The sequence below is a fragment of the Protopterus annectens genome, chromosome 9.part0 (assembly GCF_019279795.1).
Source record: "Protopterus annectens isolate FY-2018-M chromosome 9.part0, PAN1.0, whole genome shotgun sequence".
NCBI lineage: Eukaryota > Metazoa > Chordata > Ceratodontiformes > Protopteridae > Protopterus > Protopterus annectens.
Window position 1 is genome coordinate 1,753,195,302 of NC_056743.1, and position 25,530 is coordinate 1,753,220,831.

The window sequence follows — 25,530 nt, forward strand, 5'->3', positions numbered from 1 at the left end:
GGGTCGGCTAGTACTAATGGGCTTTAAGGCTGCAGCCCCTCCTCTTAGGGTGTTCCAACAGACAATTCATGTTGACATTAGGGAAATACTGTTGTGTAAGTAAACTTACCCCCTCCCCACCAAAAGGGCAAATATCTATCCCAGCAGAGTGCTGCCCCCCTGACATCTCAGATGCTCAGGTAAGAGCCGACCTCTCCAAAGCAAAAAACACAGCATCAATGGGACCAGACGGTGTCCCGGGCTGCGTCCTACATGAACTCCAAGAAGAGCTAAACCCAAACATAAAACTACTGTTCAATCTCAGCCTTACTACAGGATATGTGCCCAAAGAGTGGCGTACAGCAACAGTGGTCCCTCTCCATAAAGGTGGTGCCTCAACGGATCCTGGAAACTATCGCCCCATAAGCCTGACTAGCTTGGTCTGCAAAGCTATGGAAAGGATCATCATGGACCTCATAAATAAAGATATTGGGGACCTACAAACACTGGATCTTACCCAGTTCAGCTTTGTTAAGGGCAGATCCTGCCTCTTAAACCTGGTTGATTTCTTTGAAACAGTCACCAAGGCCATTGACGAGGGGAAGGTGGTCCACACAGCCTACCTGGACCTCGCAAAAGCCTTCGATACAATACCCCACTCGGGCATTATAGATAAGCTCACCAGCTTAAATATAAACCCCTATGTCACTAGATGGATTGCAAACTGGCTCAAGGACAGAACCCACATGGTTAGAATTGCTGAAGCCATGTCAGACTCCAAACCAGTTACAAGTGGTGTCCCACAAGGCTCAGTCCTCGGACCTCTCTTGTTCGGTTTATATTTCTCGGAGGTACAGGCCAACACGGAAGGACTGTGGCTGACCAAGTTCGCAGATGACTGCAAACTGGGCGCCATAATCGACTCTCCAACCGACACAAGCATCCTCCAAAAGGGCCTCATAGAAACAGACAACTGGTGCCAGAGCCATGGCCTCAAGCTAAATGCCAAAAAGTGTATAGTCATCCCCTTTAGCAAAAACAAAGTGCCCACAAATTACCACATAGGTGGTAATCCATTAAGTACAGAAGAAGTAATTAGGGACCTGGGGACCCAAGTTGATAGCAATCTCTCATTTGACAACCACGTGGCCAAAGTGGTTGGAAAAATATTTTATATAGCCCACCTAATCATGAAGGGATTTACATCCAGATCAGGGGACGTCATCGTGCCTCTTTACTCATCCCTCATCAGGCCCATAATTGAGTACAATGCCCCTTTTGGGATGTACCTTACCAGACACCAGCAGCAACTGGAAAGACCCCAAAAGTACCTCACCAAGAGGATCAAAGGGCTCAAACAGATGCCATATGCTGCCCGGTTAAAGAAACTCCAGCTCTACTCAGTGGCATACCGCCTGTTCAGAGGTGATCTGTGCCTGACGTATAAAGCCATGTCCAACCCGGAATTAATGGACATGCTGCACCTCAGAAAATCCAAATCCCATCGAGCTATGCTTCGAGAGACTTGAACTTCAGCACTGAAATAAATAGGACATGCTGGAGGGACAGATTCATAACCCAGAGGCTCCCTTCACTCTGGAATAAAATCCCAGTCCAGGTTAGGCAGAGTCCCTCATTGACTCTCTTCAAGAGGAATCTTGATGAGTGGATGGGAGATTGTAGGTTTACCCCGGGTATCACTTCTGTGTCACTGTTAGACAGAGGCACAGTATAATAACCTCGAAAAAGGGCATAGCAAAATAAATTTAAAATGGGTGGCGAAAGCCAAACACATTCTGGCTAGGCTTATAAATGCCGTAGGGCAGATAGCCTAGTATGAACCTATGAACCTATATCAATAGATGTTTGACTAATCTAAGCTTGACTAAGAGTTAATACACTTGTCAGGGGTTTGGGAACGTATGTGGAAAGTGATCTTTGACAAACGTGTCCATTGTTGTAAAAGTCCTTCTATACTGCACAGCTTATTAACAAAGAGATTATGTCTAGCTCTAGGAAGGTCAATGTCCCTCTTTACTTAGCCCTCATTAGGACAATCATTGAACAGTATGCCGCCTTTAGCATGTTTCTGCCCATAGACATGCAACCAATGAAAAGCCCAAAGACACACTTTGCAAAAAGGATACAAGGCCCAAGCTTCATATCCAACATGACCAAATCAAAGTCTTGTCACTATACTTAGTATCCTACAGAGTGCAAAAAGGTGATTCGTGTTTGACATACAGGGCATCCTCCGTACCATTACTGATGGACTTACTGCACATCAGCAAGTCAAATGGCATCAGAAATACTCTGTCTAGGGATCTAAACCTCTTCTGCAATATCAACAGAAATGTTTGAAGGGACATCCAGATAAATCAAAATTCATCCCTGTCCAAGCACAGCTTGGATCTATGGACGGGAAAAAAGAAGTTATGTACTCACCATAACATTCCATGTCAGTTGTTCATCTTGCCTTCAATTCTTATTGATGGGTTTGGAGCTGATCCTCAGCTCCAACTTGGCCAACTGCAAAAGCTTGAGGTCTTCAACTAGCTTGAGGCCAACTCCCTATCCCATGATGCACCTTGTGCTTCCCTCAGATCTTATTTGCTGCCAATAGGCTACATACTACTAGTAATATGCTAATACTGGAAACTGGATAAGAGACAGTAACACCATGACATAAATGAAATCTCAGTCCTCAAGAAGCCTAGAAGGGGGTTGGAGAGTGGGACGAAAGAATGAAGCCGAGATGAACAACTCACATGGAATGTTATGGTGAGTATACAACTTCTTTATGTGAAGTTGTTCCATCTCGTCATACATTTTTACTGATGGGTAGTGTCCCAAGCACCATCCTTCTCAGGTGGCACACAGGAGAATGTTCTTCAAGACAGTGGAACCAAAGGAAGCCCGGCCCCTGGAGGCCTTGTCTATTTTGTAATGAGTGATGAAGGTATGAGGCCTTGACCAAGTATCTGCTGCCGTAAAGGCTAATGAAGTAGATACAGCTCTAGTAGAGTAGGCCTTTATTTTCTGTTATAATGGTGTATTCACTGAACTGTAAATGAAGGAAGTACAATCTAATGACCATTTTGTTAAAGTGGTCTTCGCCTCTGGAGTGCCTTTTTTAGTCTCTGAAAAGGAAACAAAGAGCTGATCTGTTTTCCTGATATGTTTGGTCCTGTCTAAACAGAATCAAAGTTGTCTGTGAACATCAAGTTTGTGCAGCATACATTCCATCTCATTATTGTATTTAGGGAAAAATACAAGCAATTCAATAGACTGGTTGAGATTTGTCTCTTAGCAAACTTTAGGTAAGAATGAAGGATTCATCCTGAGTGAGACTCTGTCATTATAGAAAATCAAATAAGGGGCTTTAATGGACAAGGCCTGTAACTCTAAAACTCTCCGAGCAGAAGTAATAGCTATTAAAAATATGGTTTTCCATGATAGATATTTCAAGTCACAAGATGCGGCTGGTTCGAAGGGAGCAGGATTATATGGGAAAGAACAAAATTTAGGTTCCATGGCATAACTGGAGCTTTGATGGGTGGTCTCAACTGGACAGTACCCTTGAGAAAGTCTTTGGAGAGTACATGTGCCATAATATTAGACCCTGGTCACCTAGATGAAAGTTAGCTATTGCTGCCAACTGAACTCTAATGGTTGCTGCCGCTGCCCCTTCATTGAAAAGTTTAGTCAAAAACTCCAGTATGGATGAAATTGAAGCCAGGTATGTCCTGAAGCACTCATATAGAAATTCTTTTCCATTTACTAAGAAATAACTTCCTGGTAGACTATTTAGGAGTGGATGTTAAAATATATTGAGCCGCAGCTGACAGATTGTGAATCCTGGCTATGTTTGGAATTGGAGCAGCCAAACTGGACTGAAGAGAAGGGTGGAGTGACCCTGATGAATGAATCAGGAGATCTGGGTCCAGAATCCAAGGTTCTTCCAATAGATGAGGCAGGAGGAAGGGGAACCAAATTTGACAAGGCCAGTAAGGGGCTATTAGAATGATGGTCTTTCCCAGAGCCTTGGCTTTCTGTAAAACTTTGGGTATTAGAGGAAAAGGAGGGAAGGCATACAGGAGACCCAGGGGCCAATTGTGTACACGTGCATCCCTTGGGGCATCCTACAGAGGGGGGATTAGGGCAAAGTAGCTGCTGCATTTTGTGTTGGTTAGAGTTGCAAAGAGATCGCAGCAAGGATGGCCCCATCTGCAGAATATCCTTTCTGCTACTTCTTCTTTTAAGGACCACTCATGAGGCAATAGAATCTCCCTGCTCAGCTTGTCTGCTATCACACTGGATCTCCACGGGATGTGCATTGCTATCAGAAAGCACTGGGTCAAAGTTGCCCATTGCCATACTCTCAGGGCCTCTCAACACAGGGGGTAAGATCTGGTTCCTCCTTGTTTCGTTTATGTACCAGACCACTGACATATTGTCTGTCGGAATTGCAATAGTATTGACAAAGGGCTTGTAACCCGAAAGCTTTGCTGTTATATAAAGGTTTTTGTTCAACATCTGTGTTTTTATTGGAATTGCAATAGTTCCCAGAGGGAGAGAGTCTTGAAAGGACTGCAGCGTTAGAAGTACTGCTCTCATCTCCAGAACATTGATATGTAGGTGAGCCTCGTATCTGTTCCATGTGCCTTGGGCTGTTCTTCCCTGATAATGCCCCCCCACCCTATCAGGGAGGCATCCATGGTCACCGTGACTATGGGAGTGAGTAGAACAAAAGGATGACCTAGAGTTACTTGGTGAGATGTCCACCACCACTGAAGGTCCTTCTTGCAGGAATTCATTATCAGGATTTTGTGTGACATTGGAAGTTCTTGAAAGGACCATTGCGTGAACAGGAGCCATTGTAGTACTCGCATATACATCTGACCCAAAGGAATCGCAATGACTGCTTACGCCATTGTTCCTAGCAAACTGACTCTCTCTGGTGGAAGGTTTAAGGTCATAGTAATGGTAGCTGCAATGACGAAAAGGCAGATTTTCCTGAATTTATAGTAATCCCCAACTGACTGCAGAGGTTTGAAGTTGTGCCCCTTGCTTGTATGAGTTGATGCCTAGTGGTAGCAATGAGGAGCCAGTTGTCTAGCTATGGAAACACCTGGAATCCCAAACGTCTCAGATGAGTCACGACTACTACCATGCATTTAGTGAACACTCTGGGGTGCTGTAGTGAGGCCAAAGGGCAGAGAAAGAAATTGATAACGACTGGCTCCCTGCAGGAAGTGAAGATGAACTCTGGATAGCCTGTCCATTTTTATGTGGTAGTACGCATCCTGGAGATCTACTGAGTACATCCAATGGTCTTTCCCTAAAAAGGGAAGAATTGACTGCAGCATGACCATCCGGAATTTTGCCTTTCTTACCGACTTGTTTAGTCTGCTGATATCCAAAATGGGCCTCCAGTCCCCTGTTTTCTTTGAAACTAAAAAGAACCTTGAGCAAGTTCCGGATCCCCTTTGGTCTGCTGGGACTGGTTGGATGGCTCTTTTTTCCAGCAACCTTTGAATCTCTGAGGCTGCCTGTTTCCTGTGACTGGGTGGAATGCCCAGGGTTTTCCTTATAAGAGGGGGGGGGGCTGGCAAAGGGAATTGAGTATCCTCTGGATATGATGCTTTGTACCCAGCTGTCGTTTGTTATTTTTAGCCAGGCATCTGGGTACAAAGAGAAGCATCTCCCGAATGCCTCCAGAGATGGACAGGCAGGCCTCCTCTCAGGAGTGCTGACAGGGCTTGCCAAAGAAAGTACAGTTTTGTACCTACCATAAATGTAGATGTCCTTGGATGGCTAAATTTGGATAAATGCCAATGTTTCCAAATCAAACAAATAAAATAAGCATGTATGTACATATATACAAACAAATACACCATAATAGGACATCTACATTTATGGTAGTACAAAACTGTACTATGTCCTTCAAGGATGCATCTGCAGTCCTTACAAATGGGGTAGCTAGGATCCCTTGCAAAACAGCAGTGGCAAATTATAAGGTCCAAGTAGCAGCCTCTATAATGTCCCTGATGTTCTCTGGAGTTTTCTTTCCGTGGAAGGAGTAACAAAATCTAATGCAATTTCCTATCCACTTGGAGATTGTCTGTTTTGTTGTCTATGCACATCCAAGGTATGCAACAGACTTTCTCTGTTCTGTGGGTTGGTGGATAGCCTGGTTTAAAGACACTCTGGATACCACCTTAGGCATAAATGTAGGATTTGTTCTCATGGACACTCTGTCTTGATGGAAGATCAGGAAGGGTTGCACTGCCATTAATGCCTGTAGTTCAGAAACCCTTCTTGCTGAGGTGATTGCAAGCAGGAAAGCAGTCTTCGTTCAAGTCCCATGCTGGCAATGGTGGTTTCCTAGGAGGTTTTACATTTTTAATTCCTCTCAGAAACTGCCTGAGCAGAGGATGGAAGACAGAGATCCAAGCTGTATTCTGCTGAAATAGCTGATGCGTGTATCTTGATGGAGGAATAGGACAGGCCTGTATGGAAGAGCTCTGCCAAGTACTCCAGGATGTTGGCTATGTTTACCAGTGACACATCTTTTCCCTTTGCAGTACTCCAAATGAGATATCTTTTCCATTTTGCTGCATAATTCTTTCTTGTTGAAGGTCTGCAAGCCTCAAGGATAATGTCTTTAACCCTTTGGGATAAATTTGGGTTAGTTGCTCTTATGTAATGTTCCAGGCAGTCAGCTGCAGAGTTTTCAGGTTTGGATGCAGGATGTTGTAGCTGTTCTGTGTTAACAGCAATGGGATCAGGGGTAGTGTCCACATTTGTTCCCGAGACATGCTCCTCAGTAATGGGTACCAATGTTGTCTTGGCCAGTCTGGAGCTATTAGAATGATCCTTGGACGTTCCTCTTTGATCTTCAAAAGCACCTTGTGCATCAAAGGAAGTGGTGGAAATGCATATGCTGTCAGGTTTTTCCAACTGAAAGATAGAGTCCACCTTCCAAGCAAGTGGAATTTCTTTAGCTGGTGATTGAGTGGGGATGCAAATAAGTCTATTTGTGGTAGTCCCCATTTTCTTGTGATAGCTTTGAAGATGTCTGCAGCATCCATTCGTGGGCATCCGTGGTAGCTCTGCTTAATATGTCTGCTAGAATGTTTCAACTGAATGTTGCAGCTCAGAGCCACATTCCATAGGTCCAGTGCCATCCGGCATAGAGGGTATGAATGTGTGCCTCCTGTTTGTTGATGTACCACATAACTGTGGTGTTGTCTGTCCTTATCATCAACTGTCCTTCTTGGAGGAATGGTCTGAATGTCTGGATTGCCAATTTTACTGCCAGCATTTCCTTTAGATTTATGTGCAGGTGCAGCTGATCTTGAGTCCATAAGCCTTGTATGCATTTGTCCAGCATGTGGGCCCCAACCGAGGTCTGAGGCGTCCGTTGTGATGGTTTGGCTTGGTTGAATGCTGTAGAAGGGCAAACCTGTGTTCGATTGACAGGCCTGAGCCCACCATAGGAACTCTTGCTTCAGGCATGGTATTAGTGGAATTTTGGTTTCTAGGCTGTGTTTGTGTTGAGACCATAAATTCTTCAGGTACCACTGTAGCTTTCTCATATGCAGTCTGGCATGAGGGACCAGAATTATGCAGGATGCCATGAAGCCCAGGGCTTGCAGTACTTTTCTTGCTGTTAGATGGTTCTGCTTTGTTAATGCCAAGAAGTAGAGAGGAAGTTGTTCTTGTTTTTCTACAGTTAGGAATGCCATCTGCTTTGATGTGTCCAGCTCTGCACCTAAAAAGGTTATTCTTTGGGATGGTATCAGCCTTGACTTTTTTATATTGACTGTATATCCCAGGGCTTGCAGCAAGTAAATGACTCTTTGTAAGTCTTCTGTTAGCTTGTTTTTATTGTCCAGGTAGGGATAAATTTGGATTCCCTGAAGTCTGCAATGAGCGATTACTGATGCCAGGCATTAGTAGATAAGCCAAAGGGCAATGCTGAGAATTGATAATGCTCTGATCCTGCAAGAAATCTGAGGTATCTTCTGCAATTGCGTGTATGGGGACGTGCAGGTATGCCTCCTTGAGATCTAGAGTTACCAGCCAAGACTCCTTGCCCAGCATGGGAAGAAGCTGCTGTAGAGTCAGCATTTTGAATTTTGGAACAATGAGGAATGTGTTTAAAGCGGACAGGTCGAGAATAGGCCTCCATTTTTTCTCTTTTCTGGGTACCAGGAAGAGTCTGGAGTAAAATCCCTTTCCTTGTTCCATAGATGGTACCTTTTCCACAGCTCTCATTCTTACTAATTGAGCTATTTGTTTTAGAGCTTCTATCTTTTGATTTGGTGGTAGGTTTGGCATTCCCCTTTTTCCTGGTAGAGTATGGAAATGAAACCTGTAACCTTGGTCTATAGTTTGCAAAATCCACTTGTCCCTTGTGATGTAATGATAGTTCTTTGAAAATAAGGCTAGCTTTGCTGCTAGCTGTTCCGTGCCAGAGCCAAGTCACTGTGATTGTCCTGTTGCAGTGGTAGTGGCTGTGTCTGTGCCTCGCTGGTTGTTGCCCTGCCACTGGCGTCCCTGTAGGCACCCCTGGATTGATTTCTGCCTCTTGTATTCCTGCCTCTCTGTGCTTTAGAGGAGTCTGGAAAGGACCAATTTTTGGAGGGCCAGTTCCTGCTAAACCTTGGAGGTTGGACCTGTAAGAAGTCTTTCACTGTTTGTACAGATTTTGCCTTCTCTTCCATTTTCTTCAGTACCTGCTGTGCAGGAGAACCAAATAAATTGACCTTGTCCATGGGAGCATCTAATCGTTTTGATTTGACATGGTCCGGCAAGGCCTGTTCTTTCAACCATGCATGCCTTCTGATAACTGTGCCAGTCATGGCTGATCTAAAGGAAGCCTCCAGTGCATCATAGCCGCATTTTAAAGAATGGTTACTAACTTGCTGAATGTTATGCACCATTTCCAGAACATATTTCTTATCTAAAGATTCATCAGAGGACAGTTTCTTAGTTAACTGATCAAGCATAAACTCCTGATATTGGATCATATGAAATTGACAGTTCAAGGCCCTAGCTGACAGAGTAGCAGAGGTGTATACTTTTTTACTCCATCTCTAAGGACCTGGATTCCCTTTCAGAGGGAGGGTTTTAGCAGAGGTAGATGCTCCCTGGGAGATAGTCTCGGATCTGCAAAAGGAGCCTTGTATAAATGGTGATGTGTGTCCGGGACCCTGTAGAACCCATCGGGCTTAGCAGGGGCTGGAGGTAAGAATCAGGAGCAGTACAAGCATCGTTAAATGCATCATCTACAACAGAAAGAACTGGAGGTATAGCTAAAGGCCTATGTTGTGGTAAATGCAAAAGGTCCTAAGCCTTTTCTGGAGTCTGAGAAATCTTGGCCTGCCACTGAAATTGTTCCCTCATGGCATGTAAGGTTTCCCCAAAGGAAAATTCCTCAGGTGGAGAAGCAGAAGGAATCGACTCTTCAGCATCAGAGTCTCCTCTGGAGGGTCTGTATTGTCTGAATCATCAGAGGAATCATCCGTGGATACTGGCTCAGGGGGCTCTGCTCTAGGTCTCTTCTCTGGAGGTGGATGAGAAGCCCTGTCTGGATGAGGCTGGGATCCCCTTATTAAAGAAATGAGATCCTCTGCCAGAGAAAGCATTTGGGAACTGGAGCTGGGCCTGTGAACAGGCACAGTCTTAGTAGCTTTAGCTGCTTTAGCCCTGGCAAAAGCCTTAATGGACATGGCTGCAGGAGGCCTAGCAGCTCCACGTGCAGGGTAGATATATCCAAGGGAATAGTGTCCGATAATTCCTGAGAAACCACAACAGCAGGTTGGATTTCAGAAGCCGATTCTACCAGGTTAGAAGTGAAGAAGGTCCTTTTTTGTGTAGTCGGAGGATCAGGCGCATGCATATAGGCAAAATCAGAGCTGAAAAAGCACAGGCTAGACAAGCTGCTACGTGGTCTGGGCCTAAACAAGGTAAGCAGTAAGAGTGGAAATCTTTATGAGGTATTTGTTTCGTTAAACAGTTATTCACTTTTTCTGACATAAGTCTAAGTAGTATTTGGTAGTATTAATCTCTGGATCTGACCGACTGAGCGGCTGATGCCTTGATACCGAACTGCAGCTATGATGTGCCAGACCCAGACTTTGGAATCCGGGACTGCAGATGCATCCTTGAAGGACATCTGGTCTCTGTCGCCCTGGTTCTGCAGACCCCCTCTACTGCGTGGGCAGTGTCTTCCATTGTTACCCCCTCCTCTGCCTCAAGAAGGGGGTTCACCACGAGTGTCCTGGAAAGCTCCTTGAGTTTTATGGAACCACATCTTCCCCTCCCTTCTGACCTTTGGGGTAAGGTCTGTTAGGGGTGGAAAAGCGGACTCCGATGGCAGACAGAGTTTGCCCACCCTGTTGCCTCCTGGTAAGTGTTTCCTTCACTTTGGGTCCAAAAAGGGATGAGCCATCAAAAGGGGTGTTAATAAAGGATGACTTAAAGGGCTCCGCAAAGGAACATAAGTGCATCTAGGAATGTCTGCTAAGAGCAATTCCTGTCCCCGCTGTCCTACTCGTTCCATCTGCTGCATAGGAGACCAGACATATGGAAGAGTTTACAAGAGAATTTAGGGTACTGAGCTGGGAAGTTACTTTCTCTGAGACCCCCGCAGCTACTGAACCCTGTAGAGTATCTCCTAGTTCTTTCAGGAGATCCCTTTGCAACCTTGTAAAGTGAGTTAGACAGTTCAGTGATCAGAGAGCAAAAGTCATTGAACAAAACATGCGCGTACCATATCTGTCCATGATCCTAACCGTGTTAGGAGGATGGCCAGATGTAGAAGTTCAACGTTAATCTGCTCTGCCTCTAACCTAACAGACCTCCAAGCCCTAACCCAGAGTGCCTTTTCTACCACTGAAAAGTGGATGCTACAAAACCACCTCTCCCTAAATGCCAACAAAATTAAGATACTCCTTTTCTCTCCCTCTAAATCCTCCTCTCTCGACAAACAGTCATTCCTAATCACTAGCCTTAATAACTCCTCTATCGAAATCGTATCCTCCTCCAAACTTCTTGGTGTCACTATTGACGATCAACTAAAATTTAATACACATATCCAACTGAATATCAAAAAAACTCACATAAAACTAGGTCTATTGTATAGAAACAACCACTTCCTCTCTCCTCACTCTAGACTAACCCTTGCTTCTACCTTCCTCCTTCCTTCCCAACTATATGGTGCCCCCCTGCTAACTAATCTCTCATCCTCTCTTACATCCAAACTTGAGCTATGCTACAACAAAATCACCAGATTTGCCACTAATGCCAAATCCTCTTCTCATCACTGCTCCTCCCTTCTCACCCTAAACTGGCTCGAACTTCCTAATCAACTTAACCTCCTCCAACTCACCACAGCCTTCAAGCTACTACTATACCCTTCAAACTGCCCAGCCCTGACAAATATCCTGCTCCCTTATACCCCCTCTCAACCACTTAGATCTTCACAACACAACCTGATCACAGTTCAAAAACCCCAACGCCCTGCTGGCCAGCTTCCCTTATCCTTTACACTTGCTAGGAAATGGAATGCCCTGCCCTTGTCACTTAGGACCAGTACCAACCTAAACAACTTCAAAACTCTGCTTCATTCCTACCTCTTTCATAACAGAATTTGCAACTGCCGTCCTCTGCCTTTAATACCTAAACTTTCTACTCCATTTGCCCCGGACTAACCTCCTTCTATTCTGCACCTGTTCTCCTTTCTATAATGCACTATACTTAGTGAACAGCACAGTAAAACAGTGTTATCCCAAGTATTGCCTCTCTCTCAAAACAAAAGTGGAATTGTTGCGTTTCTTCTGTTACAACCACCTGATACTTGTTTCTTAAAGTGACTTAGACTTTACTTGTTTACTGGAATTATCATTGTAATTCAGAATTTGAACATGGATTTGCATGTGCTTTGAAATTATTTTTGTAATCTGTATATATAAATGTATTGATTTGTTTGTTTTGGAGCTTTTCTCCCCGGGCCTCCACTGAAAACGGGCCCAATAGCCCAGTGGACTTCCCGGTAATCAAACTGAAATAAATAAATAAAATAAATAAATACGTTTCTGACAGTTTCTTCTTAGTGACTGCAGCCACCACCATAGCATCAATGGGCATTCCTTTGTTCAGGAAGGTCTTGTCCTGGGGGGGGTTATAAATTTATTACGCCTCCTAGGGACAGGATCCATGGTATCGGGGATCTTCCATGCTCGTCTAGAGAACAGCTCAATCAACTCATCAAAGGAGGGAGGAGACCCAAAAGTCTTCAGAAGCACTGACTCAATCAGTGGGGTTAAAGGACTTCCAGCCACCCCTCTACTTAAGAATTTCCAGGATATCTGCAAAGGAGATATCCTCCGAGGGGGACTGTGGGGACCCTTCTGACTCATCTAAGTCAGTGTCTGAAGTGACGGATTCCTGTGAGGAGTCCAGATGCTTCATCTTGTAAAGTCTCTTCCTGGGTCCCTCTTCAGTGGGAGCTTCTGGAGAGGTCTCTGAAGAGCAGGGCTCACCCAATGGGGCTTCCTGAGGCTCAGGGTCTCAACGCTTTAGACAGATGTGTGATGAAGAAGTAGACACCAGTGCTCTGGAGGAAGGAGCTTCTGGTTCTGATGGTGTGGTTGTCGGCGCAGACAACACCCTCCTCATAGCATTGAAGGCACCTTGGTCTCAACGCGAAGAAACCCCCAGATCCGAAGATATGGAAGATTCCCTCGGAGCCAGAACAGAGGGCTCTGAGCCCAAGGTTGGAGCCGAGCTCACCCGAGCAGAGGCCCTGAGAGGCAAATTCGTAACCAAAAAATCAGTCCGACTATCCTCCCCAGACCCGACCAGCGAGTGTCGGCTCCTAGACCCCTCGGTCAGCACTGAAGATGTCAGGGTTATCGGGATCAACAAGCCTGAAGCAGGCGTCGGGCCCAAAGGCTCCACAATTATCAGCTCTGAGCACTCCAGCTCCAAAACTTCAAGACAGATCGGAGGAGGAAAAGAAGATGGTGGGGGGATTTTGGTGGTTCCGAAGTCCCAGGGATCGGCCCTGATAAAAGTTTGGCAAGCGCCGGTGCCTGCAGAAGCCTCTGCACCACATGATATACATCCTTATCCGAGAGTCTTGAGGAACAGGAAGAAGCTATGGAAGAGGCCACTGACTGAAGGACTGGAGACTTTAAAGTAGGAGATATGGGCTCCAGTATCAGGGACCGGCTCCTACTAACAGTAACAGCCTCCGGTTCCGAAAGCAGTGGAGCCGAGGTAGGAGTCTCAATCAGTTTTGAGGTAGGTTAACCCTTTTTTGGCTCTGACCCAGAAGAAGACTTAGAAGACAAGGTCTTTGAAGATTTTGATGTCTCGTCCAATGATTCCTGAAAGGAAGACTTCAGTAAACCCCTAGCTATCAGCTTACTCTTAAGTTCATGAAGAACACGAGAGCTAAATGAATGACAGATGGCACAGTTCTCCTGTAGGTGAACTTCACCTGAACAATAGACAAATTCTGTGTGACCACCTGTTATTGACATTTTTTGTCCACATTTACATTTTTTAAATCCTGACTTAGCCGTTTTTTGCTGAGACATGGCAGAACTATCAAATATCTAACTACATTTGAAGTACAACACAACACCGTAATAACACTATAGAACTCTTCAAGAACTATTTAAAGAAGGAAACACACACCATTATATTATAGCTCTAACTTCTACAATATATGCAAACACACACTAAGAAGAATATGGAACTACTGCCCTAAAACTTGGGCCCAGGTTCAACTAGCCTTAAAATCTAGCAGACTTAACACACACTATGGATAGGGAGAAAGAAATACCCAGACAACCCTCTAATTTAAACAGGTTGTTATTCTAAGGTAGATAAAAAAAAAAAAAAAAAACACAGCCACCAACAATTAGTAAAACACACACACACGCACACACACACTACTTATTCCTAATTATCTATGTTAACAGGATAAAGAAAACTTAACGACCTACAAAAATTAACTACCCAAGCTAAACTATCACTTTTTTAAATTAAATATTAAAGTTTCACTGGCCAGAGCTGTCAAAGTACCCGACCTACAAAAATTAACTACCCAAGCTAAACTATCACTTTTTTAAATTAAATATTAAAGTTTCACTGGCCAGAGCTGTCAAAGTACCCCCCGATCTGTAGCAGCGGCAAACAAGATCTGGGGGAAGCACAAGATGCATCATGGGATAGGGAGTTGGCCTTGAGCTAGTTGAAGACCATTTCTTTGCAGTTGGCCGAGTTGGAGCTGAGGATCGGCTCCGAACCCATCAGTAAGAATGTACGGCGAGATAGAACAACTTCACATCAGAAAATTTACCCAAGGACTGCCCCCTGTAGTACTAATGGGCAGAGGCAGAACCTAAACTCTTTACTTCATGAATGAGTCCCCTCAAATTATCTCTGGTATGATTGGGGTAATATATAATTATCAACCAAGGACGGGTAAGGCAAATATTTAACTAAATGGGATAGGTTAACTCAAGCACAAAAAGGGAAACTAGCTATGTTTAAAAAGTCCAGCAAGGGCAGCTAGCCTAGCACTTACCCATGAAGTTGCTATGATCACTACTGCAGTAACCTTAGCTTTAGGAGTTATATCCTGCCAAGGATACAACAACAAGCCAGCTTCAGTGCACCTTCTACATGCCAAAACTGTCAGCCCAAGCTAAGCTGACTGAAAATATAGGTTTGGGCACCAGACTCTTCACAGGTTTCATAACAAGAGAAAGAGGGAGGTTGAGCCCTAAAAGTCCAATGCTAGGAACAATGCACCACAAACACAAGGAGGAGGAGGGAGGAAGCCACTACTGCAGCAGTCATCATTCGAACATCTACGGTTATAGTAAGTTTTCTTACACAACTGTACTATGTTCACCATACTGATCACTGCTGAAGTAACCTTAACTATATGGGTAGATTACCATAGCTGACTACATTTAGGAGGTGGAAAAAGAAGGATCCAGGAGCCCCTGGAGAAGGATCCTAGCAAAGCCTCATCTAGACCTAGAGAAGGAATGAAGCTTATAGTGTTTTGTAAAAGTATGTACTGAGGACCAAGTTACTGCTTCTAGAATACTTCTAGATTCCAACCCTTTCCAAAATACCATAGATGAAGCCAATGCCCTGGTACAGTGGGCCTTTACCCTGCCTGGAATAGTTTTGTTGTGATAAGTATAATAAAAGGTAGTAGCCTTAGACAACTGTTTAAAAAGGGTCTGTTTTGACACAGGTTGTCCCTTCTTACCTTCAAAAGAAAGGAACAATTGATATGAAGATCTGAAAGATTTTGCTCTATCAATATAGTACAAAAAGTTCTCAGCATCGAAGGTATGGAGTAGCCTTTCTCCCTCACTTTTAGGTTCAGGAAACAAAATGGAAAGATAGATACTTTAGCATAATGTAAATCTGAATACCAATTTAGACACAGAAGGAGGATTAGTTTTTAAAGAAACCCTGTCTTGGTGGAAGATGAGATGGGGCTGACTCACCATAACAGCTTGCAACACAGATACTTTTCTTGCAGAAGTCTAAGGTCAGAGCAATCAGTAAAACAGCTATCCTAAGAACCTCAAGTCAGCAAGTTTACCTAGTTCAAATGGAGAAAGTATTAGCTTCTCTACCACAAAATTAAGATCCAAAAGAAGGGACAAAGGTTTTGTTGAAGGCCTTTTATTCAAAACCTATTTCAAAAGCATTTTGACATAAAATACATTGAAAGAGGAGGACCCATGGGCAAACATGCTGAAACAGCCAATAAATTAACTTTGACAGAGGAGTAAGAAAGGCCAGAGGACAGTAACTCAGGCAAATATTGTAAAACGAGAGACCAACTAGCCTTGAATGGGTGCTGGTCACGTTGTTTGGACCAGTCAGAAAACCTTTTCCATTTACTAATATGATTTTGAAGTAGTATGTTTTCTTGCTCATTTAGTACCTCTTGCATGTACCCAGTAAACAGGTGCCTAGAGGGAATTAAGACGGACTCATCCAGGTAGTCAATCAACTGAAGTTGATGGGGTCAGCTTGTGTAGAACATCCTTGATCTTGTGCGAGTGGATCCATTCCAAGAAGAAGCTTGTGGTAATTGCCACTGGCCATTTCCAAAAGTAGGAAAGAACCATTACTGTCTGGGCCAGAAAGGAGTCAAGGAGTCACCTTTGTCACTATCACCATAATGATATTGGGAGATTCTTCCAAGACTTAAGTCATACCCTGGATATCAGTGGAAAGGCATACAGGAATGTTCCTGTCCAAGGAAAAGAAAAGGCATCTGTCTTCCAAGCCTTCTTGTGTGGGGTCCTGAAGCAGAATCGTGCTAGCTGATTGTTCAGAGAAGAAGCAAATGTGTCTACTTGACGACCTCCCACAGATGGATCAAATCCTGGAAGATCCCTCACATCTAGTTGCCATTTGTGAAGGTCTGCCCTTGTTCTACTCAGCTTGTCTGCCACCCAATACTGCTCTGATAGAATATAGGATGCCTGTAGAGTGAGACTGTGCTGTGAAGCTATACCCCAAGCTAACATGGTTAGTCTGCAAAGGGCGTACAACCTTGTTCGTTGATGTGCCACATGACTGTGGCATTTGTCAAACAACTTGAGAGAGTTCAGTGGCTTGATCAGGACAAGCTTCTCTTTTACATTTACAAGAGTGTTTCTGTCATTGGTGACTCACACACCTTGCACCTTTATCCCTCCTGAAACTGCTCTCCAAGCAAAGTCTAAGGCAACTGTGGTAACTGACTACTTTGGAGCAAGGAGGGAGGGAGGGAGAAAGGGAAACCTTGACTTAGAGAAATTTGCTGTCTCCACCAAGTGATTGCTCTTCTGACAAACCCCAGCACTGGGACTTGAAAAGACAAAGGATGCTGGTGCTGGGGATCAAAGAGACTGCAGATACCACTGTATCTTTCTCATGTGGAGTCTTGCCATGAGGTATTGAGAGAATCATAGAGGCCATGAGACCCAAAATCCTGGGATATTCCCTCACAGTGACTAAATTCTGAGTGGAAAACCTTTGGAATAGATCTAGATACAGATCTGTTTTTTTTTCTGTGGAAGAAAAGCTCTAAGTTGAGCTGTCTGGCTATCACTTCAGGAGTCAAAAAAAGACTTTTGAATGTTCTCTTGAAATCCCAACTTGTGAAAGACCTCTCTCACTAAAATAATCTACAGGCATCATACATTTTGTTAGGGCAATACTGTATGGCAGGCAAGCTGACAGTTTGAAAAATACTCTGCAAAGATAAGCAAGATATCTAAATATGGAAAATGTGGATAGATTGTAGCCTGCAATGAGCTATCCCTGACACTTTATGAACACTCTTGGTGCAGTAGAGAACTGATACAGAACCTTAACAAATGGAAAATAGACAAGGGGGTTCTAACTTGTTAGACTGTCCTTTTTTTTTTGTGTGTGTGTGTGGGGGGGGGTGTGTGTCCTGATTTCTTTTTGAAACCTTTCTATTTCTTAAACATTTGTTTACCAGCATTTTGTTAAGACTATTTACATACTTTTGCCAAAATTGGATGAGAGGTTAGAGTCCATAAAAAAATGTAGAAAAAGAGGGCTGAAAAATCTTAGAGATTTCCTAAATCAACTTACCCCCTTAATCGCACTTTTTTGATAACCTCTGCAGCCTAATCAATGGAGAAGTTAAAACTCATTTTTCACATCTGGGAGGCCTCTTTTTTTTTTCAAACACCTTTATTGAATTAGTAAGTGGTGACATAGGCAAATTTCATTAATATAAAAGTATTCAAACTATATTCACATAACAAACATTATACTTCACATACATTGATATATATCTATATGGATTCCATATATTTGGTCGAATTACACTTAGTCGAAAATGATACCAGGCATTGCACTTCACTGAAAGCTCACCTGACTGAAAGCTCACTTGGTTGAAGTTCATTTGGTGGAAAAATGCAATATAGTCCCTGCCCCACTGCAGTGCAATGCTGGAGTGAGAATATTAAATAAGGGGGGGTGTGGGAGATGGGGGGTGTTGGGGGCATAGCCCCCCCACATAATTTTAATATATTCACTATTATAAGAAGGTATATGCATTAGAATCTTTAGTCTTGTATCTTTAGTAAAAACTATTGGCATAATGTGGGGGGGCTACGCCCACCATCCCGCCCTTATTTAATATTCTCACTCCAGGGTTGCACTGCAGTAGGGCAGGGGCTATATTCCATTTTTGACCAAATGAGCTTTCAGTCAAGTGAGCTTTCAGTGAAGTGAAATGCCTGGAATAATTTTCAACTAAGTGTAATTCGACCAAATGTATGGAATCCATCTCTCTCTATATAGATATATAAAATATATATATATATATATATATATATATATATATATATATATGTATATATATTATATAACCTGAGCAATATTACACAAATTATTCAATTCCTGTCTTTTTTAAAGAAACATCTTTATTAAACCATCACTTACTACATAGGCAATCATACAGTTATATAAATGAAAACAAACCACACTGACACAATCCTACTTACAAGCATTTTCCCCTCGGGTCTCCACTGAAAAAGGGTAATTCTTACCCAGCTGGACCAACCCGGTTAACAAATGCAAAATAAATAAAAATAAATAAAATCATACCTATACACTCTCAGCTGCAAACATTATACATCACTTATAATCCACCCAATTTTTCTCACTCAAACATTACACAGCTCATTTAAGTGGTGCCGCCTTTTAAACCTTACGCAGTCAGGCAAAACTCCTCAAAACAGTACTAGTGGTCATAGACCTGGAAGTAGCATGAACTGAATCATACACACACTGTAAACAATGAGTAGAAGACTTGTACAATGGAAGAAACTAACTAACTAACTGGAAGAAACTAAACGACTTAAAGCAGACTTTTCCTCACAAGAAAAGATGACAGACAAAACATTTATTTCACAATTTGTCAGAATAGACTTTAACATATCAGCCTGACAATGCAAAATTCTGAAAATCAAAGTTGCAGAAGCATACACTTTTCCCCCATACTTAATCATCTTCCCATCCTTGTCAGAAAGAGTAGGACTGGATTTAAAGAAATGTTTACTAGCAGCAGGATTAACTAAAGGTATAGTTGTTGGGTCAGGTTTGGGACGTGTGTACAAAACTTTGAAAGACTGGAGAACTTTGCACATTGTATCTGTCTTTATAGGCAGCAGGCTGGCTATCAAGAAAATTGCAGGCAGTAACACATTTTCCATAGCTCACAGAACTAGGGGAGTGGGTGAAGTTTCTGGAAATTCCTTTTGTAATAGCTCACAGTATTTTCTGAGGAAAAGCATCTCAGTGTTCTCCCACTGAAAACACTGGCACATTCTGTAAAGTCTCAGAGAAAGAGAAACCCCCACAGGGAGAATCCAAAACTGAGCTCTTTTTTTTGTTTTTTAAACACATTGTCACTTAAGACATAGACAAACATAAAATTAACAAAAAAGAAAACAAACCATTTTTACATTTTTCCTTTAAAATATGCATCGCGTGCATTTTCTTTGCTACAATAATTCGTCTAAAATTACACAATATTGTTGAATTCCTGCCTTCCCTTTAATATCACTCCTCATCCTCTTGATTATTATTATGCATGTTTTGTTCCCATAAATTCCACGTCTATGTAATTTGCTCCTTCTCTTTGCTAAATATCCCTCTTCCAGTTCTTTTAACTTTTATAATATTCAATACCTCAAATACAGTTGGCGTAGACTTTGAGTTCCATTTTCTAGTAAATGCTTTTAGGCATCCAACACAATTAACTTAATAAGGCCTTACTAGGTCTATGCAATTCAAGTCCTGCAACCTACCTCAAAAGAATCATATCCTTACTTACAGTCATTCTGTAGGGAATTTTTAAAATCTGCCAACTCATTGCACTCCCATAACACATGTTCCCAGTGGCCTCTTTCTTCTCCATCACACCTCCAACATTTGCTAACAACCTGAGGAAATAAATTGTTGAAGTCTTTTTGGGGGATAAAAACATCCAAGCAAAGATCCTAAACCTTCTGGACTTGGTTGGATACTCCCATACTCCCATTGTTTTCTTGTCAATTGCTTTTCCAGTCTCTCTTCCCAATCTTAAGCTCCTTTGTTTAATTCTTATAATTATCATGAAATATTTTATATGACCTACTAATTATCTGTTTTTAATAACTGCTTCTTTTCTAAATTCAAATGAAAACTCTAACAGAGCACGTCTTTCACTTAAAATCCCCCTATCATTTCCTCTTTGCCAGTACTACGAGATCAAGCCCTGGTAGAGAAGACAGTCATTGCAATACAAATGTCTTCTTGACATCACCCACTATATTACCTTGCCTGCTTGAGTTGTTTGCTCCTGATATCTTGGTTCCTTTGCCAGATTTCACCAATAAATTTCAGCACTGTCTTGCCTATTTTTTGTACCCCTACTTCCAGTCATCCCTACTGACAAAATCTCCGTTCTCCATTTTCGTATTGGCTTAGTTCTTAGAATACTTTCTGCTACTTTAGGAATATAATACTCTATGTGGTTATTATTCTCCTTAAGGATTTGCATCCAAAATTCCTCTCTCTCTTTCCACTTGTTTCATCATCACCCCTTTTCACTCCGAATTCTAACCTTCTGCTTGTGTTATGTATACAAGCATTAATTGTGCAGCTTTAAAACATCCCTTCAAATCAGGTAAACCTAAACCACCTTGTTCTATTGGAAGGATCAAGTTATCCCATTTAACTCCTGCCCTTTTTCCTTCATAGATAAATTCCTTCAATTCTTTCTTACTTATTGTTCAAGACTTCTCCCCAAGCTAATAGAAGTATGTCTAACATATATACAAGACTAAAGGGACTAAAAACATTTTCACTGCGTGCATCTTACTATCAATATCCATAAACAAGAGGTTCCAGTTTCTCAATTTTTGTATTATCTTTTGTTTAGTTTCTTCCAACACATCCTTAGCTGCCATAACAGAACTTTAATTCATACTCCTAAATACTTCATCATAACAGGTCCCCATAAATATGGGTATTGCTGAACCAATTTGTGTTTGGGTACATAACTTACAACTACAGCCTTTGTTTTATCTTCATTAAATTTATATCCTGAAAAGACTTGAAACTGTCTTAAAATGTTCTACAACACTGACATGTCCTTTTTATGTACAAAATAGCATCATCTAAAAATAAAGTCAACTTTTCTTGATTACCATACCAGTTTTATCCTTATATTTCTAAATCCCTTATTTTCTTTCCCAATGGCTCTAAATATAAAGCAAATAAAGGATAAAGAATACACCCCTCCGCCTGGTTAATCTGTTCAAACCTGAGAGGAACCCTCCTACTTTCATTCTTGCCTCCGATTCTTCATATATCCTTCTAGTTAACCTTAAATATTGTACCAGGGAATGCAAATGCTTCAAAAACCCAATTCATAAAATCCCACCCTATTCTGTCAAATGCTTTCTCTGCATCAAGACTCACCAACAGCACAGATATTTTCCTACATTCTACTTCCGTCTGGATCATTGTTGTTCTATTAATTTTGTCAAATGTTTGCCTCCCCTTCACAAAACCACACTGATCCATATATATTTATTTTGGTAACACCTTTGCCATTCTTTTAGTTAGAATAGACAAACGCTTCATAATCCTAGTTTGAAATTAGAATGGGTTTATAGGAAGCTGGGTCCAATTGTCATCTTTAGGTAACACAGCCACCACAGATTTTTTTGAAGTTGTTAGTGCTTCCTCTCCTTTTAAATTACTGTTAAACAAAATCTTCTACATCTTTATCATTTCCTCCATCAAATTTTCCAAACCTCCACAGGAATACCATCTGTTCCTGGAGACCTTCCTGAAAATTATACATCACTGTTATCTCATCATCTCCTATCTTAACTGTTAATTATTTAGCCTCATTCACCTGGTATAATTAAGTCTTCCATAAATACTTCCATTTGTGCTCTTTCTTGATTTCCACATTTCTCTGTTTTATATAAATTTTCATAAAATTTCCAGAATATCTCTAAAACCTCTACAGGATCTCTGGGTATTTTTCTTTTTATATGTTCCCTACGTCTGGCAACAATCCTTTCATCATTGTGTTGCCTAAGTCTTTCTGCTAAAAGTTTTTCTGCTCTGGAGTTGGCAAAAAATAGTTGTTTAATTGCAGTCTTTCTAAACTCAGCCATATTATCCATATAATCCCTTATTTTCTCTTTAGCACTCATTTTCTCCTCGTCTTGTTCCGTCAGATCCCCCTCTAAGTAATTTCTATTATTTCTTGGCCATATCTCTTTCCCTTTTATTTAAACCCTATTTTTAAATTCCATTTTCATTTTATCCCAGATACTAGCTATAACTACTGAAGATAAAAAATATCTTCCCTAATAACCCTCAAATAATTTCCACTACCTGTTCCTTCAATTCTTTTTTTAACAGGTAGGTGGGAAAGCACGAATGTCTTATTTTTACTTCATTGCCCTGCATTTTATCATGGTTATTATTGGTGCACAATTAGAAACAGTTACTGGATGTGTGTTGACGCTTTCAAATATATGCATGTGTTCCTGTGAAATACAATTTCTATCTAGTCTAGCCCAGTTATTGCACCTTGGGGAATATGTAAATTCTGTTCAAGTTCCTACTACTGAATTCACATCTTCCAGAACAAGTATTTACATAAATGTCTTCAGAAATCTAACCTTTTTTTTGTACCAACCCTTCTAGGTACTCCTGATACATCCTCACTATTGGAAATCAAATTCCAGTCCCCACCTATAAATAATATTCTCTCCTGAAAGCTGATTATTTCTCTCAAAATTTCCTTAAGCTCCATAACAGCAGTTTTTGGTAGAATATAGATACATGCCATTGTAATCCTCCTTCCTTTCTGATATCCCCTTTACTACCACAAATCTACCATTTTTTTCTTTTTTCCCCACATTTATAACTATTGGAGCCCCTCTAGCAATTAACGCAATTACTCCCCTTTCCCTTTGTCCCCAATATTCTGCCAAATATCTATACTGAAATCCCCTCTTTGTCAAATTCACTTGATCATTTCTTTACAAATGTGTCACCTACAGCATTCCTATTTGTACTCTGTATTTTTTCTTATAATACAATATCCTTTCCTTTTTATCTATACCTGTAAGGCTACTCATGTTCCAGGATATTATGAACAGCATAGCCATTAGGTGTTGTTCCTGCCCATTAAACAAGACAGTTTTGAATGCACATTTCCATCTTTTGTGCTACATGCATATACTAATGTTTGGCAGGCTGATCTTTTGTACAGTTTTTTCTTCTCATCTACATTTGAACATGTCACATTTTCAAGACTTTTTTTTTTTAATGAAAACCCTCAAACAAAAAACTAAATACAAATCATCCCCATCTCCAAACACATTGGAACAAACACACAAAACTATGTACAGCTTCAAAACTTGAAGTTTAACCCTCCAAAAGGGAACAATTGCCCCAGACTGACAGCTGCACCTACAAGCAATATCTAACCTAAAATTAAGGTCATCCATGCTAAAGCACATGCTACAGCCTGTGCTACCAATTACACTGATCGCTGTCTGTTCTTCTCTTATCTCTCTTCCCCTCCCAGATATGAAAAACAGCTTCCACGTTTTCAGAAAACATTAACTTCTTGCCCTAAGAAAAAGTGCATGGCTATCTTTAAGTAAAACTAAACTGTACACTCTTCTATTAACTGCATTAAAGTCTTACAGCTGCTAGGGAGGTTACCTGTTATACAATTCCCATAATATCCGACTTAATTTTTCACTGAACTGTTTGACATCCTTCAGCAAAGAATACTCCAAATTCTCAAGATTAACTGCTTGCACCTGCAGACAGCTTCTTTCCATAGAAATATACTCAGCAACAAGTCTTTTTAAATTTCACTCAGAAAAGAATGCACAGCTGCAGACATCTCAACTCCACTGAAATATGGCAATGGAAAACAAGCTAATATCTTTGCAGTTGTAAGCAGCTTAAGATTTTTATCACTTTCATCATTTTGTCTTATTTTACAATAATCTTACAAAAGCACCTGTTTACAGCTTAAGCCAAAGGCAGTAACCTAGACATTCATCATTTTAAAATAAAAAAAGAAAACATCCTAATTGTACATATAATCTGCACTTTTACACCTCACACCCATACCAGCAGCCCAAGATCACAGCATATGAACATTAAACTTACTTTTGTCCAGACATTTTTCTCGTTATACTATAAAACCTATATTTCTTACAACTAAAAATGTACTTGTTTACTTTAATATCTTTTAACACATACAACGGTCAATGAAAAGACTCCTCCCAAATTAAAAATACCCCTGACTACACACTACACAAAACTGTTTTAGTCTACAAGACATACAGCATATATAATGAAATTTTTATACTAATAAGAACAATTGTTTTACTTACAGTTAGTTTCCCCTTTTAGTGTCCATCTAAACATTTTAAAGTGGGGTATATGATTTACAAGTCCACCCACAAGTTTAAGTGAACAAATGTCCAGAGTTTTTCAGCCACTTTGTCTTGTAAAACCAGGATGAGATGCTTTATAATTTTCCATTTATTCACTAATTTCACAGTTGCTGGTCGTCTTCTTGTTCATCTCCTATCTCCCAACATCAGACTCTGGTTCAAGCCCAAGGTACTACTGACTCTTCTAGTCAACACTTGTGCTTTTTTTCTCTCTCTCTCTCAAGCATTTTCCTTTTGAATATTTGAAAAGTTTTCACTGGCAAAGATTTTATATGAACTTTACCATCATAAGAATGAGAACAGTGTCCCTTTCTGCTTGCTGACTCACTTTTTGTTGAATAAACTTGCACTCTTTCCTCCGTAGCCTGTTTTGAATCAAACATGACTGACCCTCCAGGAAATTACACTTTGAAGACAGAATGATAAAGCAGCTTGTATCTCATATACCTGCCTCTTGACATCCCCTAATTGCTGGGATAAATTTGCTTCTCTTCTGCCTAGTATACAGTGAATAATCCTTTTCTACAAACACTCTGCTGTCACCAATGTTTAATACTTTGCCTTTCTGCCACAATTTTGTCAGTATCAACTCTTTCAGCTGATATGATTGCATCTTTACTAATATAGTTTTGGCTGCTTTCTCATGGTCAGGTTTGGAACATACAATGTTCCCTTTCTGTTGAACATCGGACTACTTCCTTATTTGTGTTTTCACAAAACTAATACAGTCTGTTCCTTCCACTTCCTCTGGTACAGAAGAAAATCTCAGGTATTTTTTAAACAGTTCTTCATATTCAGTCAGCGTTTTCTTCATGTCACCCTATGCCTTTCTGCAGTTTTATCAGTTCATATGACTGGCTAGTTAAAGCTTCTATTGTTTTTTTTCAAGTCCTTTGTTGTTTGAATTCATATATTTCCTCAATGTGTCATTCATTTTGATCACATACGAGTATATATGATTTATTTTACT

At 41.2% G+C, this 25,530-nt stretch overlaps 1 protein-coding gene across 8 annotated transcripts in view; it reads right to left on the bottom strand.

The window, feature by feature from the left end:
* Positions 1-25,530, bottom strand: part of DOCK6 (dedicator of cytokinesis 6) — a 2,991,519-nt gene that overhangs the window by 1,827,915 nt on the left and 1,138,074 nt on the right. The gene's annotated exons all lie outside the window — the stretch shown is intronic.